At 37.9% G+C, this 18,511-nt stretch overlaps 14 non-coding genes across 14 annotated transcripts; all 14 read left to right on the top strand.

Annotated features, from left to right (window-relative positions):
- Positions 1-2,078: 2,078 nt before the first annotated feature.
- TRNAL-CAG (transfer RNA leucine (anticodon CAG)) lies at positions 2,079-2,150 on the top strand. Its single transcript has one exon. It is a non-coding gene; the product is annotated as a tRNA-Leu (tRNA).
- A 903-nt stretch (positions 2,151-3,053) lies between these two features.
- TRNAF-AAA (transfer RNA phenylalanine (anticodon AAA)) lies at positions 3,054-3,135 on the top strand. The gene has a single exon. It is a non-coding gene; the product is annotated as a tRNA-Phe (tRNA).
- A 728-nt stretch (positions 3,136-3,863) lies between these two features.
- On the top strand, positions 3,864-3,935 carry TRNAQ-CUG (transfer RNA glutamine (anticodon CUG)). Its single transcript has one exon. It is a non-coding gene; the product is annotated as a tRNA-Gln (tRNA).
- Positions 3,936-4,840: 905 nt separating this feature from the next.
- Positions 4,841-4,922, top strand: TRNAF-AAA (transfer RNA phenylalanine (anticodon AAA)). The gene has a single exon. It is a non-coding gene; the product is annotated as a tRNA-Phe (tRNA).
- A 1,703-nt stretch (positions 4,923-6,625) lies between these two features.
- TRNAS-AGA (transfer RNA serine (anticodon AGA)) lies at positions 6,626-6,707 on the top strand. Its single transcript has one exon. It is a non-coding gene; the product is annotated as a tRNA-Ser (tRNA).
- A 728-nt stretch (positions 6,708-7,435) lies between these two features.
- TRNAQ-CUG (transfer RNA glutamine (anticodon CUG)) lies at positions 7,436-7,507 on the top strand. The gene has a single exon. It is a non-coding gene; the product is annotated as a tRNA-Gln (tRNA).
- Positions 7,508-9,208: 1,701 nt separating this feature from the next.
- Positions 9,209-9,280, top strand: TRNAQ-CUG (transfer RNA glutamine (anticodon CUG)). Its single transcript has one exon. It is a non-coding gene; the product is annotated as a tRNA-Gln (tRNA).
- A 903-nt stretch (positions 9,281-10,183) lies between these two features.
- Positions 10,184-10,265, top strand: TRNAS-AGA (transfer RNA serine (anticodon AGA)). Its single transcript has one exon. It is a non-coding gene; the product is annotated as a tRNA-Ser (tRNA).
- Positions 10,266-10,993: 728 nt separating this feature from the next.
- TRNAQ-CUG (transfer RNA glutamine (anticodon CUG)) lies at positions 10,994-11,065 on the top strand. The gene has a single exon. It is a non-coding gene; the product is annotated as a tRNA-Gln (tRNA).
- A 903-nt stretch (positions 11,066-11,968) lies between these two features.
- TRNAS-AGA (transfer RNA serine (anticodon AGA)) lies at positions 11,969-12,050 on the top strand. Its single transcript has one exon. It is a non-coding gene; the product is annotated as a tRNA-Ser (tRNA).
- A 1,703-nt stretch (positions 12,051-13,753) lies between these two features.
- On the top strand, positions 13,754-13,835 carry TRNAS-AGA (transfer RNA serine (anticodon AGA)). Its single transcript has one exon. It is a non-coding gene; the product is annotated as a tRNA-Ser (tRNA).
- Positions 13,836-15,538: 1,703 nt separating this feature from the next.
- TRNAS-AGA (transfer RNA serine (anticodon AGA)) lies at positions 15,539-15,620 on the top strand. The gene has a single exon. It is a non-coding gene; the product is annotated as a tRNA-Ser (tRNA).
- A 728-nt stretch (positions 15,621-16,348) lies between these two features.
- On the top strand, positions 16,349-16,420 carry TRNAQ-CUG (transfer RNA glutamine (anticodon CUG)). Its single transcript has one exon. It is a non-coding gene; the product is annotated as a tRNA-Gln (tRNA).
- Positions 16,421-18,133: 1,713 nt separating this feature from the next.
- Positions 18,134-18,205, top strand: TRNAQ-CUG (transfer RNA glutamine (anticodon CUG)). The gene has a single exon. It is a non-coding gene; the product is annotated as a tRNA-Gln (tRNA).
- The last annotated feature ends 306 nt before the right edge of the window (positions 18,206-18,511 follow it).

Genomic DNA, 18,511 nt, shown 5'->3' with positions numbered 1-18,511 from the left:
TAGATGGACTAATAGAACAAGTCCCACATGCTGCTAGAAGCCCAAATATTTTTTCAGAGATAAATGAAGAAAAAAATTATTTTTAATTTGCAACCTGATGGAGGTCAGTATAGATGGACTAATAGACCAAGTCCCACACACTGCTAGAAGCCCAAATATTTTTTCAGAGCTAGATGCAGAAAAAAAATTATTTTTAATTTGCAACCTGATGGAGGTCAGTATAGATGGACTAATAGACCAAGTCCCACACACCGCTAGAAGCCCAAATATTTTTTCAGAGCTAGATGCAGAAAAAAATTATATTCAATTTGCAACCTGCTGGAGGTCAGTATAGAAGGACTAATAGAACAAGTCCCACACACTGCTAGAAGCCCAAATATTTTTTCAGAGCTAAATGAAGAAAAAAATTATTTTTAATTTGCAACCTGATGGAGGTCAGTATAGATGGACTAATAGACCAAGTCCCACACACTGCTAGAAGCCCAAATATTTTTTCAGAGCTAGATGCAGAAAAAAATTATATTCAGTTTGCAACCTGATGGACGTCAGTATAGATGGACTAATAGAATGATGCTATGCCCAAAAGATTTTACTTCACTAGGTGCAGTAAAAAAATTGGTATTCTATACACAGGTGGTATATCTTGCAACACAGATAGGCTACTCCACTGACTAACACACTCTGCAATAGGCCAAAAAGGATTAGCTTTGCTAGATTCAGCCAAATGCTGTGAAAAAAACTTGCACAGCACTGGCACAGACCTGCCTGGCAAAAACTGATAGGAACTGATGTAACCTAGTCCTGAAAAGGACTCCAATTACAATTAGTCTTTACTCCCACAATCTATCTATTTAAGAGCACAGACCTGCCTGATAAAAGTCGTAGGAAATGCTGTAACCTAGTCCTTAAAAGGACTGCAATCACAACTATTCCCTACTCCCAAGCTATCTGTATATTTGTGCGAAAATTGGCTTGAAATTAACAAGGTATAGCGCACACAGCAACAGCGGTGCCGTCTAACACGCAGCTGCAGCAGTGAGAAAATGGTGGCGACGGGGAAAATGGCTTGGTCTTATAGGGCAAGGACATGTGACATACACTGCCAATCACACATGCCCTTGCTTGTGTGAAAAAAAGCACTTCGCTCCGTGTGTGCGCTGCTGATAGGCTGACAGATTGCACCTCCCCAATGCAAATGCGGGAAAGAGAAAAAAAAATGGAGATCTTCATTGTTCCTGCAGAGATCCATCCCCTGCCCCTCCCCCCGCCCCGCTGTACACTCAAACTGCGTATTAACATTAATTTTCATCATTACTGAGAAAAAATCCAGTTAAGATTTTGGTGCACGAACAGTTATTGAACAGCCGAATTTTTCTCAAATTGTTCGTGTTCGCCGACCGGCTCGAACACCGCCCAAAACAGCTCGAATTTGAGATTGGTGAACAGTTCGAGTAGAACAACGCTCATCTCTAATCTGTAGATCTTCTTTTGATTAGTCAGCCGGGTGAGATGTCACTTGTGCATCACACCACCAATCAAACAAAGCTCAGAGGGTGCCATCAGGTATGTGGTGCAAATCCTCCTTTTTTCCAGCGAACACAGACCACTGCCATTGCTGATGGACTGGGATATGAACTTTGATTTGCACCAACTCTACTTGAATTATCTTTCCGATGGAACCTTTTAGCACACCATGAAAAATCTTTAGTGACTTCTGGATGAGCAGAAGTTTTGCAATTTCTTTTTTTCTCACCCTTTTTCCAGCTGATAGATCCAGCACGCTAATTATTAGCCAGATTTCATCAACATTTTAAAACTGTCCTTGTTGTGATATCATGGAACTTTAAGCACACTTGTGGAATAAAAAGGAAGGAGATATTAATTTAGCAATGTGTGTTAGATATACATTTGCGGAACAGCTTTAGAACCAGTTTTCATCATAATGCATGAATTCCCAGGTTCCACTGAGATTAGAACTCAGATCACTGGATTAAGAGTGAATTTCTCACATTTCCACTATTTACACATGCTCTTTTACTGTTTTCAAAAGAAAATCCAGCCAGCTTTATTGGTCATGTGGTTCCTTGGTGTAATGGTTAGCACTTTGGACTCAGAATCCAGTGATCTGAGTTCAAATCTCAGTGGAACCTGAGAAATTCTTTGTGCATATCAGTTTTATCTTTTCTGCTCACACTCAATTTGCCAATGCACATGGTTTAGCATAAAAAGAGAAAGTTAAAATCCACATGTCAAAAAGATCTATCTATCAAGAAAGTTTAACTCAAAAGTTAAACTTGACTTCATGAAGCAAAACTCATATCATCTATGTCACACCAAGCAATTGTACTCTTTGACTTGTGCCAATGCTCGCATGACACTTTTTCCAGGTGGTTGAAACTGACCAGGATGTCAAGCCGAAACGGCCTCAAGAAACGACAGCGATTCTTTTCCTGAATCACCCTTTTTAGTGTTTTCCAGCATTTTTGTAAACATAGTTTGGTGATGTTTTTCTAAGTATTGTTTTGGGCATCAAATGAGTTTGTTTAAGTTTCTTTTTTGCTCGCAAAATGCTGTGAACGTCACTCAGGAACCTTCCAGGGGTCTTTCTAACCTACTCTTTGACTTGTATAGCAAGTATAAAGCAAGCAAAATATACCTGAAAAATGATATGCTCACTTCTGTTAACCGCTTGGCGTTTTGGGAAACTTAATGAGGTTAAAAGACGCTCAATACCTGATCATTTGAACAGCAAGTCTTTTTGCATGGAAATGAATCTGTTCAAACTATTGAGCATTTTCAAAGCCTTTTTCAGGAGGTGTTTGGATCAAAGTCACTCTAAATCCGCCTTATGAATTTTAATAAACCTTGAACTGTAAAAGGTTCCAATTGATGATACCTTTAAATCAGATTTTTACATTTCAGTGAGGCCTGGAATTTTGTTTCCAATTGAAATCTTCCATTTTCTGAAATGTCTTCCAGAAGGATAATCACTGATATTGATCATGGTGCTATAAGAAAAGGTGTGAAACTCATAAGAATGAAACAGTGTCTGAGTAATTGTGGCCGAGTGGTTAAGGCGATGGACTAAAAATCCATTGGGGTCTTCCTGCATAGGTTCAAATCCTGCCAACTACGTTTAACTTCATGTAACATTTTGATGAATTATCTGAGTAGATCAATTTCCACATTCCCAAGTCTATCCCCCACAGAAATGGTCTGTAATCTATGGATTGTATTTGTAGAACCAGCTTAACAGCATCTGTAGAACTTCTTTTGATTAGTCAGCCAGGTGAGATGTCACTTGTGCATCACACCACCAATCAAACAAAGCTCAGAGGGTGCCATCAGGCATGTGGTGCAAATCCTCCTTTTTTCCAGCGAACACAGACCACTGCCGTGGCTGATGGACTGGGATATGAACTTTGATTTGCACCAACTCTACTTGAATTATCTTTCCGATGGAACCTTTTAGCGCACCATGAAAAATCTTTAGTGACTTCTGGATGAGCAGAAGTTTTGCAATTTCTTTTTTTCTCACCCTTTTTCCAGCTGATAGATCCAGCACGCTAATTATTAGCCAGATTTCATCAACATTTTAAAACTGTCTTTGTTGTGATATCATGGAACTTTAAGCACACTTGTGGAATAAAAAGGGAGTAGATATTAATTTACCAATGTGTGTTAGATATACATTTGCGGAACAGCTTTAGAACCAGTTTTCATCATAATGCATGAATTCCCAGGTTCCACTGAGATTAGAACTCAGATCACTGGATTAAGAGTGAATTTCTCACATTTCCACTATTTACACATGCTCTTTTACTGTTTTCAAAAGAAAATCCAGCCAGCTTCATTGGTCATGTGGTTCCATGCTGTAATGGTTAGCACTTTGGACTCTGATTCCAGCGATCTGAGTTCAAATCTCAGTGGAACCTGAGAAATTCTTTGTGCATATCAGTTTTATCTTTTCTGCTCACACTCAATTTGCCAATGCACATGGTTTAACATAAAAAGAGAAAGTTAAAATCCACATGGCAAAAAGATCTATCTATCAAGAAAGTTTAACTCAAAAGTTAAACTTGACTTCATGAAGCAAAACTCATATCATCTATGTCACACCAAGCAATCGTACTCTATGACTTGTGCCAATGCTCGCACGATACTTTTTCCAGGTGGTTGAAACTGACCAGGATTTCAAGCCGAAACGGCCTCAAGAAACGACAGCGATTCTTTTCCTGAATCACCCTTTTTAGTGTTTTCCAGCATTTTTGTAAACATAGTTTGGTGATGTTTTTCTAAGTATTGTTTTGGGCATCAAATGAGTTTGCTTAAGTTTCTTTTTTGCTCGCAAAATGCTGTGAACGTCACTCAGGAACCTTCCAGGGGTCTTTCTAACCTACTCATTGACTTGTATTGCAAGTATAAAGCAAGCAAAATATACCTGAAAAATGATATGCTCACTTCTGTTAACCGCTTGGCGTTTTGGGAAACTTAATGAGGTTAAAAGACGCTTAATACCTGATCATATATGAACTGCAAGTCTATTGGCATGGAAATGAATCTGTTCAAACTATTGAGCATTTTCAAAGCCTTTTTCAGGAGGTGTTTGGATCAAAGTCACTCTAAATCCGCCTTATGAATTTTAATAAACCTTGAACTGTAAAAGGTTCCAATTGATGATACCTTTAAATCAGATTTTTACATTTCAGTGAGGCCTGGAATTTTGTTTCCAATTGAAATCTTCCATTTTCTGAAATGTCTTCCAGAAGGATAATCACTGATATTGATCATGGTGCTATAAGAAAAGGTGTGAAACTCATAAGAATGAAACAGTGTCTGAGTAGTTGTGGCCGAGTGGTTAAGGCGATGGACTAAAAATCCATTGGGGTCTTCCCGCGTAGGTTCAAATCCTGCCAACTACGTTTAACTTCATGTAACATTTTGATGAATTATCTGAGTAGATCAATTTCCACATTTCCAAGTCTATCCCCCACAGAAATGGTCTGTAATCTATGGATTGTATTTGTAGAACCAGCTTAACAGCATCTGTAGAACTTCTTTTGATTAGTCAGCCGGGTGAGATGTCACTTGTGCATCACACCACCAATCAAACAAAGCTCAGAGGGTGCCATCAGGCATGTGGTGCAAATCCTCCTTTTTTCCAGCGAACACAGACCACTGCCGTGGCTGATGGACTGGGATATGAACTTTGATTTGCACCAACTCTACTTGAATTATCTTTCCGATGGAACCTTTTAGCGCACCATGAAAAATCTTTAGTGACTTCTGGATGAGCAGAAGTTTTGCAATTTCTTTTTTTCTCACCCTTTTTCCAGCTGATAGATCCAGCACGCTAATTATTAGCCAGATTTCATCAACATTTTAAAACTGTCTTTGTTGTGATATCATGGAACTTTAAGCACACTTGTGGAATAAAAAGGGAGTAGATATTAATTTACCAATGTGTGTTAGATATACATTTGCGGAACAGCTTTAGAACCAGTTTTCATCATAATGCATGAATTCCCAGGTTCAACTGAGATTAGAACTCAGATCACTGGAGTAAGAGTGAATTTCTCACATTTCCACTATTTATACATGCTCTTTTACTGTTTTCAAAAGAAAATCCAGCCAGCTTCGTTGGTCATGTGGTTCTATGGTGTAATGGTTAGCACTCTGTAATTTGAATCCAGTGATCTGAGTTCAAATCTCAGTGGAACCTGAGAAATTCTTTGTGCATAGCGGTTTTATCTTTTCTGCTCACACTCAATTTGCCAATGCACATGGTTTAACATAAAAAGAGAAAGTTAAAATCCACATGGCAAAAAGATCTATCTATCAAGAAAGTTTAACTCAAAAGTTAAACTTGACTTCATGAAGCAAAACTCATATCATCTATGTCACACCAAGCAATCGTACTCTATGACTTGTGCCAATGTTCGCATGACACTTTTTCCAGGTGGTTGAAACTGACCAGGATTTCAAGCAGAAACGGCCTCAAGAAACTACAGCGATTCTTTTCCTGAATCAACCTTTTTAGTGTTTTCCAGCATTTTTGTAAACATAGTTTGGTGATGTTTTTCTAAGTATTGTTTTGGGCATCAAATGAGTTTGTTTAAGTTTCTTTTTTGCTCGCAAAATGCTGTGAACGTCACTCAGGAACCTTCCAGGGGTCTTTCTAACCTACTCATTGACTTGTATAGCAAGTATAAAGCAAGCAAAATATACCTGAAAAATGATATGCTCACTACTGTTAACCGCTTGGCGTTTTGGGAAACTTAATGAGGTTAAAAGACGCTCAATACCTGATCATTTGAACAGCAAGTCTTTTTGCATTGAAATGAATCTGTTCAAACTATTGAGCATTTTCAAAGCCTTTTTCAGGAGGTGTTTGGAACAAAGTCACTCTAAATCCGCCTTATGAATTTTAATAAACCTTGAACTGTAAAAGGTTCCAATTGATGATACCTTTAAATCAGATTTTTACATTTCAGTGAGGCCTGGAATTTTGTTTCCAATTGAAATCTTCCATTTTCTGAAATGTCTTCCAGAAGGATAATCACTGATATTGATCATGGTGCTATAAGAAAAGGTGTGAAACTCATAAGAATGAAACAGTGTCTGAGTAGTTGTGGCCGAGTGGTTAAGGCGATGGACTAGAAATCCATTGGGATCTTCCTGCGTAGGTTCAAATCCTGCCAGCTACATTTAACTTCATGTAACATTTTGACGAATTATCTGAGTAGATCAATTTCCACATTCCCAAGTCTATCCCCCACAGAAATGGTCTGTAATCTATGGATTGTATTTGTAGAACCAGATTAACAGCATCTGTAGATGTTCTTTTGATTAGTCAGCCGGGTGAGATGTCACTTGTGCATCACACCACCAATCAAACAAAGCTCAGAGGGTGCCATCAGGTATGTGGTGCAAATCCTCCTTTTTTCCAGCGAACACAGACCACTGCTGTGGCTGATGGACTGGGATATGAACTTTGATTTGCACCAACTCTACTTGAATTATCTTTCCGATGGAACCTTTTAGCACACCATGAAAAATCTTTAGTGACTTCTGGATGAGCAGAAGTTTTGCAATTTCTTTTTTTCTCACCCTTTTTCCAGCTGATAGATCCAGCACGCTAATTATTAGCCAGATTTCATCAACATTTTAAAACTGTCCTTGTTGTGATATCATGGAACTTTAAGCACACTTGTGGAATAAAAAGTAAGGAGATATTAATTTAGCAATGTGTGTTAGATATACATTTGCGGAACAGCTTTAGAACCAGTTTTCATCATAATGCATGAATTCCCAGGTTCCACTGAGATTAGAACTCAGATCACTGTATTAAGAGTGAATTTCTCACATTTCCACTATTTACACATGCTCTTTTACTGTTTTCAAAAGAAAATCCAGCCAGCTTCATTGGTCATGTGGTTCCATGGTGTAATGGTTAGCACTTTGGAGTCTGAATCCAGCGATCTGAGTTCAAATCTCAGTGGAACCTGAGAAATTCTTTGTGTATATCAGTTTTATCTTTTCTGCTCACACTGAATTTGCCAATGCACATGGTTTAACATAAAAAGAGAAAGTTAAAATCCACATGGCAAAAAGATCTATCTATCAAGAAAGTTTAACTCAAAAGTTAAACTTGACTTCATGAAGCAAAACTCATATCATGTATGTCACACCAAGCAATCGTACTCTATGACTTGTGCCAATGCTCGCATGACACTTTTTCCAGGTGGTTGAAACTGACCAGGATTTCAAGCCGAAACGGCCTCAAGAAACGACAGCGATTCTTTTCCTGAATCACCCTTTTTAGTGTTTTCCAGCAATTTTGTAAACATAGTTTGGTGATGTTTTTCTAAGTATTGTTTTGGGCATCAAATGAGTTTGTTTAAGTTTCTTTTTTGCTCGCAAAATGCTGTGAACGTCACTCAGGAACCTTCCAGGGGTCTTTCCAACCTACTCTTTGACTTGTATAGCAAGTATAAAGCAAGCAAAATATACCTGAAAAATGATATGCTCACTTCTGTTAACCGCTTGGCGTTTTGGGAAACTTAATGAGGTTAAAAGACGCTTAATACCTGATCATATATGAACTGCAAGTCTATTGGCATGGAAATGAATCTGTTCAAACTATTGAGCATTTTCAAAGCCTTTTTCAGGAGGTGTTTGGATCAAAGTCACTCTAAATCCGCCTTATGAATTTTAATAAACCTTGAACTGTAAAAGGTTCCAATTGATGATACCTTTAAATCAGATTTTTACATTTCAGTGAGGCCTGGAATTTTGTTTCCAATTGAAATCTTCCATTTTCTGAAATGTCTTCCAGAAGGATAATCACTGATATTGATCATGGTGCTATAAGAAAAGGTGTGAAACTCATAAGAATTAAACAGTGTCCGAGTGGTTAAGTCGAAGGACTAGAAATACATTGGGGTCTTTCCGTGTAGGTTCAAATCCTGCCAACTACGTTTAACTTCATGTAACATTTTGACTAATTATGTGAGTAGATCAATTTTCACATTCCCAAGTTTATCCCACACAGAAATGGTCTGTAATCTATGGATTGTATTTGTAGAACCAGCTTAACAGCATCTGTAGATCTTCTTTTGATTAGTCAGCCGGGTGAGATGTCACTTGTGCATCACACCACCAATCAAACAAAGCTCAGAGGGTGCCATCAGGTATGTGGTGCAAATCCTCCTTTTTTCCAGCGAACACAGACCACTGCCGTGGCTGAGGGACTGGGATATGAACTTTGATTTGCACCAACTCTACTTGAATTATCTTTCCGATGGAACCTTTTAGCACACCATGAAAAATCTTTAGTGACTTCTGGATGAGCAATAGTTTTGCAATTTCTTTTTTTCTCACCCTTTTTCTAGCTGATAGATCCAGCACGCTAATAATTAGCCAGATTTCATCAACATTTTAAAACTGTCTTTGTTGTGATATCATGGAACTTTAAGCACACTTGTGGAATAAAAAGGGAGGAGATATTAATTTACCAATGTGTGTTAGATATACATTTGCGGAACAGCTTTAGAACCAGTTTTCATCATAATGCATGAATTCCCAGGTTCCACTGAGATTAGAACTCAGATCACTGGATTAAGAGTGAATTTCTCACATTTCCACTATTTACACATGCTCTTTTACTGTTTTGAAAAGAAAATCCAGCCAGCTTCATTTGTCATGTGGTTCTATGGTGTAATGGTTAGCACTCTGGTCTCTGAATCCAGCGACCTGAGTTCAAATCTCAGTGGAACCTGAGAAATTCTTTAAGCTTAGTGGTTTTATCTTTTCTGCTCACACTCAATTTGCCAATGCACATGGTTTAACATAAAAAGAGAAAGTTAAAATCCACATGGCAAAAAGATCTATCTATCAAGAAAGTTTAACTCAAAAGTTAAACTTGACTTCATGAAGCAAAACTCATATCATCTATGTCACACCAAGCAATCGTACTCTATGACTTGTGCCAATGTTCGTATGACACTTTTTCAAGGTGGTTGAAACTGACCAGGATTTCAAGCCGAAACGGCCTCAAGAAACGACAGCGATTCTTTTCCTGAATCACCCTTTTTAGTGTTTTCCAGCATCTTTGTAAACATAGTTTGGTGATGTTTTTCTAAGTATTGCTTTGGGCATCAAATGAGTTTGTTTAAGTTTCTTTTTTGCTAGCAAAATGCTGTGAACGTCACTCAGGAACCTTCCAGGGGTCTTTCTAACCTACTCATTGACTTGTATAGCAAGTATAAAGCAAGCAAAATATACCTGAAAAATGATATGCTCACTTCTGTTAACCGCTTGGCATTTTGGGAAACTTAATGAGGTTAAAAGACGCTCAATAGCTGATCATATGAACAGCAAGTCTTTTTGCATGGAAATGAATCTGTTCAAACTATTGAGCATTTTCAAAGCCTTTTTCAGGAGGTGTTTGGAACAAAGTCACTCTAAATCCGCCTTATTAATTTTAATAAACCTTGAACTGTAAAAGGTTCCAATTGATGATACCTTTAAATCAGATTTTTACATTTCAGTGAGGCCTGGAATTTTGTTTCCAATTGAAATCTTCCATTTTCTGAAATGTCTTCCAGAAGGATAATCACTGATATTGATCATGGTGCTATAAGAAAAGGTGTGAAACTCATAAGAATGAAACAGTGTCAGAGTAGTTGTGGCTGAGTGGTTAAGGCGATGGACTAGAAATCCATTGGGGTCTTCCCACGTAGGTTCAAATCCTGCCAACTACGTTTAACTTCATGTAACATTTTGACGAATTATCTGAGTAGATCAATTTCCACATTCCCAAGTCTATCCCCCACAGAAATGGTCTGTAATCTATGGATTGTATTTGTAGAACCAGCTTAACAGCATCTGTAGATCTTCTTTTGATTAGTCAGCCGGGTGAGATGTCACTTGTGCATCACACCACCAATCAAACAAAGCTCAGAGGGTGCCATCAGGTATGTGGTGCAAATCCTCCTTTTTTCCAGCGAACACAGATCACTGCCGTGGCTGATGGACTGGGATATGAACTTTGATTTGCACCAACTCTACTTGAATTATCTTTCCGATGGAACCTTTTAGCACACCATGAAAAATCTTTAGTGACTTCTGGATGAGCAGAAGTTTTGCAATTTCTTTTTTTCTCACCCTTTTTCCAGCTGATAGATCCAGCACGCTAATTATTATCCAGATTTCATCAACATTTTAAAACTGTCCTTGTTGTGATATCATGGAACTTTAAGCACACTTGTGGAATAAAAAGGGAGGAGATATTAATTTAGCAATGTGTGTTAGATATACATTTGCGGAACAGCTTTAGAACCAGTTTTCATCATAATGCATGAATTCCCAGATTCCACTGAGGTTAGAACTCAGATCACTGGATTATGAGTGAATTTCTCACATTTCCACTATTTACACATGCTCTTTTACTGTTTTCAAAAGAAAATCCAGCCAGCTTCATTGGTCATGTGGTTCCATGGTGTAATGGTTAGGACTTTGGACTCTGGATCCAACGATCTGAGTTCAAATCTCAGTGGAACCCGAGAAATTCTTAGTGCGTGGCAGTTTTATCTTTTCTGCTCACACTCAATTTGCCAATGCACATGGTTTAACATAAAAAGAGAAAGTTAAAATCCACATGGCAAAAAGATCTATCTATGAATAAAGTTTAACTCAAAAGTTAAACTTGACTTCATGAAGCAAAACTCATATCATCTATGTCACACCAAGCAATCGTACTCTATGACTTGTGCCAATGTTCGCATGACACTTTTTCAAGGTGGTTGAAACTGACCAGGATTTCAAGCCGAAACGGCCTCAAGAAACGACAACGATTCTTTTCCTGAATCACCCTTTTTAGTGTTTTCCAGCATCTTTGTAAACATAGTTTGGTGATGTTTTTCTAAGTATTGTTTTGGGCATCAAATGAGTTTGTTTAAGTTTCTTTTTTGCTAGCAAAATGCTGTGAACGTCACTCAGGAACCTTCCAGGGGTCTTTCTAACCTACTCATTGACTTGTATAGCAAGTATAAAGCAAGCAAAATATACCTGAAAAATGATATGCTCACTTCTGTTAACCGCTTGGCATTTTGGGAAACTTAATGAGGTTAAAAGACGCTCAATACCTGATCATATGAACAGCAAGTCTTTTTGCATGGAAATGAATCTGTTCAAACTATTGAGCATTTTCAAAGCCTTTTTCAGGAGGTGTTTGGAACAAAGTCACTCTAAATCCGCCTTATTAATTTTAATAAACCTTGAACTGTAAAAGGTTCCAATTGATGATACCTTTAAATCAGATTTTTACATTTCAGTGAGGCCTGGAATTTTGTTTCCAATTGAAATCTTCCATTTTCTGAAATGTCTTCCAGAAGGATAATCACTGATATTGATCATGGTGCTATAAGAAAAGGTGTGAAACTCATAAGAATGAAACAGTGTCAGAGTAGTTGTGGCTGAGTGGTTAAGGCGATGGACTAGAAATCCATTGGGGTCTTCCCACGTAGGTTCAAATCCTGCCAACTACGTTTAACTTCATGTAACATTTTGACGAATTTTCTGAGTAGATCAATTTCCACATTCCCAAGTCTATCCCCCACAGAAATGGTCTGTAATCTATGGATTGTATTTGTAGAACCAGCTTAACAGCATCTGTAGATCTTCTTTTGATTAGTCAGCCGGGTGAGATGTCACTTGTGCATCACACCACCAATCAAACAAAGCTCAGAGGGTGCCATCAGGTATGTGGTGCAAATCCTCCTTTTTTCCAGCGAACACAGACCACTGCCGTGGCTGATGGACTGGGATATGAACTTTGATTTGCACCAACTCTACTTGAATTATCTTTCCGATGGAACCTTTTAGCACACCATGAAAAATCTTTAGTGACTTCTGGATGAGCAGAAGTTTTGCAATTTCTTTTTTTCTCACCCTTTTTCCAGCTGATAGATCCAGCACGCTAATTATTAGCCAGATTTCATCAACATTTTAAAACTGTCCTTGTTGTGATATCATGGAACTTTAAGCACACTTGTGGAATAAAAAGGGAGGAGATATTAATTTAGCAATGTGTGTTAGATATACATTTGCGGAACAGCTTTAGAACCAGTTTTCATCATAATGCATGAATTCCCAGGTTCCACTGAGGTTAGAACTCAGATCACTGGATTATGAGTGAATTTCTCACATTTCCACTATTTACACATGCTCTTTTACTGTTTTCAAAAGAAAATCCAGCCAGCTTCATTGATCATGTGGTTCCATGGCGTAATGGTTAGGACCTTGGACTCTGGATCCAACGATCTGAGTTCAAATCTCAGTGGAACCTGAGAAATTCTTAGTGCGTGGCAGTTTTATCTTTTCTGCTCACACTCAATTTGCCAATGCACATGGTTTAACATAAAAAGAGAAAGTTAAAATCCACATGGCAAAAAGATCTATCTATGAATAAAGTTTAACTCAAAAGTTAAACTTGACTTCATGAAGCAAAACTCATATCATCTATGTCACACCAAGCAATCGTACTCTATGACTTGTGCCAATGTTCGCATGACACTTTTTCCAGGTGGTTGAAACTGACCAGGATTTCAAGCCGAAACGGCCTCAAGAAACGACAGCGATTCTTTTCCTGAATCACCCTTTTTAGTGTTTTCCAGCATTTTTGTAAACATAGTTTGGTGATGTTTTTCTAAGTATTGTTTTGGGCATCAAATGAGTTTGCTTAAGTTTCTTTTTTGCTCGCAAAATGCTGTGAACGTCACTCAGGAACCTTCCAGGGGTCTTTCTAACCTACTCATTGACTTGTATAGCAAGTATAAAGCAAGCAAAATATACCTGAAAAATGATATGCTCACTTCTGTTAACCGCTTGGTATTTTGGGAAACTTAATGAGGATAAAAGACGCTCAATACCTGATCATTTGAACAGCAAGTCTTTTTGCATGGAAATGAATCTGTTCAAACTATTGAGCATTTTCAAAGCCTTTTTCAGGAGGTGTTTGGAACAAAGTCACTCTAAATCCGCCTTATGAATTTTAATAAACCTTGAACTGTAAAAGGTTCCAATTGATGATACCTTTAAATCAGATTTTTACATTTCAGTGAGGCCTGGAATTTTGTTTACAATTGAAATCTTCCATTTTCTGAAATGTCTTCCAGAAGGATAATCACTGATATTGATCATGGTGCTATAAGAAAAGGTGTGAAACTCATAAGAATGAAACAGTGTCTGAGTAGTTGTGGCCGAGTGGTTAAGGCGATGAACTAGAAATCCATTGGGGTCTTCCCGCGTAGGTTCAAATCCTGCCTACTACATTCAACTTCATGAAACATTTTGACAAATTATCTGAGTAGATCAATTTCCACATTACAAAGTCTATCCCCCACAGAAATGGTCTGTAATCTATGGATTGTATTTGTAGAACCAGCTTAACAGCATCTGTAGATCTTCTTTTGATTAGTCAGCCAGGTGAGATGTCAATTGTGCATCACACCACCAATCAAACAAAGCTCAGAGGGTGCCATCAGGTGTGTGGTGCAAATCCTCCTTTTTTCCAGCGAACACAGACCACTGCCGTGGCTGATGGACTGGGATATGAACTTTGATTTGCACCAACTCTACTTGAATTATCTTTCCGATGGAACCTTTTAGCACACCATGAAAAATCTTTAGTGACTTCTGGATGAGCAGAAGTTTTGCAATTTCTTTTTTTCTCACCCTTTTTCCAGCTGATAGATCCAGCACGCTAATTATTAGCCAGATTTCATCAACATTTTAAAACTGTCCTTGTTGTGATATCATGGAACTTTAAGCACACTTGTGGAATAAAAAGGGAGGAGATATTAATTTAGCAATATGTGTTAGATATACATTTGCGGAACAGCTTTAGAACCAGTTTTCATCATAATGCATGAATTCCTACTTTCCACTGAGATTAGAACTCAGATCACTGGATTAAGAGGGAATTTCTCACATTTCCACTATTTACACATGCTCTTTTACTGTTTTCAAAAGAAAATCCAGCCAGCTTCGTTGGTCATGTGGTTTTATGTTGTAATGGTTAGCACTCTGGATTCTGAATCCAGTGATCTGAGTTCAAAGCTCAGTTGAACCTGAGAACTTCTTTGTGCATAGCAGTTTTATCTTTTCTGCTCACACTCAATTTGCCAATGCACATGGTTTAACATAAAAAGAGAAAGTTAAAATCTACATGGCAAAAAGATCTATCTATCAAGAAAGTTTAACTCAAAAGTTAAACTTGACTTCATGAAGCAAAACTCATATCATCTATGTCACACCAAGCAATCGTAGTCTATGACTTGTGCAAATGTTCGCATGACACTTTTTCCATGTGGTTGAAACTGACCAGGATTTCAAGCCGAAACGGACTCAAGAAACGACAGCGATTCTTTTCCTGAATCACCCTTTTTAGTATTTTCCAGCATTTTTGTAAACATAGTTTGGTGATGTTTTTCTAAGTATTGTTTTGGGCATCAAATGAGTTTGCTTAAGTTTCTTTTTTGCTCGCAAAATGCTGTGAACGTCACTCAGGAACCTTCCAGGGGTCTTTCTAACCTACTCATTGACTTGTATAGCAAGTATAAAGCAAGCAAAATATACCTGAAAAATGATATGCTCACTTCTGTTAACCGCTTGGCGTTTTGGGAAACTTAATGAGGTTAAAAGACGATCAATACCTGATCATATGAACTGCAAGTCTATTGGCATGGAAATGTATCTGTTCAAACTATTGAGCATTTTCAAAGCCTTTTTCAGGAGGTGTTTGTGACAAAGTCACTCTAAATCCGCCTTATGAATTTTAATAAACCTTGAACTGTAAAAGTTTCCAATTGATGATACCTTTAAATCAGATTTTTACATTTCAGTGAGGCCTGGAATTTTGTTTCCAATTGAAATCTTCCATTTTCTGAAATGTCTTCCAGAAGGATAATCACTGATATTGAACATGGTGCTATAAGAAAAGGTGTGAAACTCATAAGAATGAAGCAGTGTCTGAGTAGTTGTGGCCAAGTGGTTAAGGCGATGAACTAGAAATCCATTGGGGTCTTCCCGCGTAAGTTCAAATCCTGCCAACTACGTTTAACTTCATGTAACATCTTGATGAATTATCTGAGTAGATCAATTTCCACATTCCCAAGTCTATCCCCCACAGAAATGGTCTGTAATCTATGCATTGTATTTGTAGAACCAGCTTAACAGCATCGGTAGATCTTCTTTTGATTAGTCAGCCGGGTGAGATGTCAATTGTGAATCACACCACCAATCAAACAAAGCTCAGAGGGTGCCATCAGGTATGTGGTGCAAATCCTCCTTTTTTCCAGCGAACACAGACCACTGCCGTGGCTGATGGACTGGGATATGAACTTTGATTTGCACCAACTCTACTTGAATTATCTTTCCGATGGAACCTTTTAGCACACCATGAAAAATCTTTAGTGACTTCTGGATGAGCAGAAGTTTTGCAATTTCTTTTTTTCTCAGCCTTTTTCCAGCTGATAGATCCAGCACGCTAATTATTAGCCAGATTTCATCAACATTTTAAAACTGTCCTTGTTGTGATATCATGGAACTTTAAGCACACTTGTGGAATAAAAAGGGAGGAGATATTAATTTAGCAATATGTGTTAGATATACATTTGCGGAACAGCTTTAGAACCAGTTTTCATCATAATGCATGAATTCCCAAGTTCCACTGAGATTAGAACTCAGATCACTGGATTAAGAGTGAATTTCTCACATTTCCACTATTTACACATGCTCTTTTACTGTTTTCAAAAGAAAATCCAGCCAGCTTCATTGTTCATGAGGTTCCATGGTGTAATGGTTAGCACTTTGGACTCTGAATCCAGCAATCTGAGTTCAAATCTCAGTGGAACCTGAGAATTTCTTTGTGCATAGTGGTTTTATCTTTTCTGCTCACACTCAATTTGCCAATGCACATGGTTTAACATAAAAAGAGAAAGTTAAAATCCACATGGCAAAAAGATCTATCTATCAAGAAAGTTTAACTCAAAAGTTAAACTTGACTTCATGAAGCAAAACTCATATCATCTATGTCACACCAAGCAATTATACTCTATGACTTGTGCCAATGTTCGCATGACACTTTTTCCAGGTGGTTGAAACTGACCAGGATTTCAAGCCGAAACGGCCTCAAGAAACGACAGCGATTCTTTTCCTGAATTACCCTTTTTAGTGTTTTCCAGCATTTTTGTAAACATAGTTTGGTGATGTTTTTCTAAGTATTGTTTTGGGCATCAAATGAGTTTGTTTAAGTTTCTTTTTTGCTCGCAAAATGCTGTGAACGTCACTCAGGAACCTTCCAGGGGTCTTTCTAACCTACTCATTGACTTGTATAGCAAGTATAAAGCAAGCAAAATATACCTGAAAAATGATATGCTCACTTCTGTTAACCGCTTGGCATTTTGGGAAACTTAATGAGGATAAAAGACGCTCAATACCTGATCATTTGAACAGCAAGTCTTTTTGCATGGAAATGAATCTGTTCAAACTATTGAGCATTTTCAAAGCCTTTTTCAGGAGGTGTTTGGAACAAAGTCACTCTAAATCCGCCTTATGAATTTTAATAAACCTTGAACTGTAAAAGGTTCCAATTGATGATACCTTTAAATCAGATTTTTACATTTCAGTGAGGCCTGGAATTTTGTTTACAATTGAAATCTTCCATTTTCTGAAATGTCTTCCAGAAGGATAATCACTGATATTGATCATGGTGCTATAAAAAAAGGTTTGAAACTCATAAAAGTGAAACAGCATTTGAGTAGTTGTGGCCGAGTGGTTAAGGTGATGGACTAGATATCCATTGGGGTCTTCCCACATAGGTTCAAATCCTGCCAACTATGTTTAACTTCATGAAACATTTTGACGAATTATCTGAGTAGATCAATTTCCACATTCCAAAGTCTATCCCCCACAGAAATGGTCTGTAATCTATGGATTGTATTTGAAGAACCAGCTTAACAGCATCTGTAGATCTTCTTTTGATTAGTCAGCCGGGTGAGATGTCACTTGTGCATCACACCACCAATCAAACAAAGCTCAGAGGGTGCCATCAGGTATGTGGTGCAAATCCTCCTTTTTTCCAGCGAACACAGACCACTGCCGTGGCTGATGGACTGGGATATGAACTTTGATTTGCTCCAACTCTACTTGAATTATCTTTCCGATGGAACCTTTTAGCACACCATGAAAAATCTTTAGTGACTTCTGGATGAGCAGAAGTTTTGCAATTTCTTTTTTTCTCACCCTTTTTCCAGCTGATAGATCCAGCACGCTAATTATTAGCCAGATTTCATCAACATTTTAAAACTGTCCTTGTTGTGATATCATGGAACTTTAAGCACACTTGTGGAATAAAAAGAGAGGAGATATTAATTTAGCAATGTGTGTTAGATATACATTTGCGGAACAGATTTAGAACCAGTTTTCATCATAATGCATGAATTCCCAGGTTCCACTGAGATTAGAACTCAGATCACTGGATTAAGAGTGAATTTCTCACATTTCCACTATTTACACATGCTCTTTTACTGTTTTCAAAAGAAAATCCAGCCAGCTTCATTGGTCATGTGGTTCCATGGTGTAATGGTTAGCACTTTGGACTCTGAATCCAACGATCTGAGTTCAAATCTCAGTGGAACCTGAGAAATTCTTTGTGCATAGCAGTTTTATCTTTTCTGCTCACACTCAATTTGCCAATGCACATGGTTTAACATAAAAAGAGAAAGTTAAAATCCAAAAGGCAAAAAGATCTATCTATCAAGAAAGCAAAACTTCATGAAGCAAAACTCATATCATCTATGTCACACCAAGCAATTGTACTCTATGACTTGTGACAATGTTCGCATGACACTTTTTCCAGGTGGTTGAAACTGACCAGGATTTCAAGCCGAAACAGCCTCAAGAAACGACAGCGATTCTTTTCCTGAATTAGTCTTTTTAGTGTTTT

The sequence above is a fragment of the Phyllobates terribilis genome, unplaced genomic scaffold (genome assembly GCF_046119375.1).
Source record: "Phyllobates terribilis strain yellow unplaced genomic scaffold, ASM4611937v1 Scaffold_13__5_contigs__length_258822181, whole genome shotgun sequence".
NCBI classification, from domain to species: domain Eukaryota; kingdom Metazoa; phylum Chordata; class Amphibia; order Anura; family Dendrobatidae; genus Phyllobates; species Phyllobates terribilis.
The sequence above is the reverse complement of the archived record's forward strand: the minus strand, read 5'-3'. Positions and strand labels throughout refer to the sequence as shown.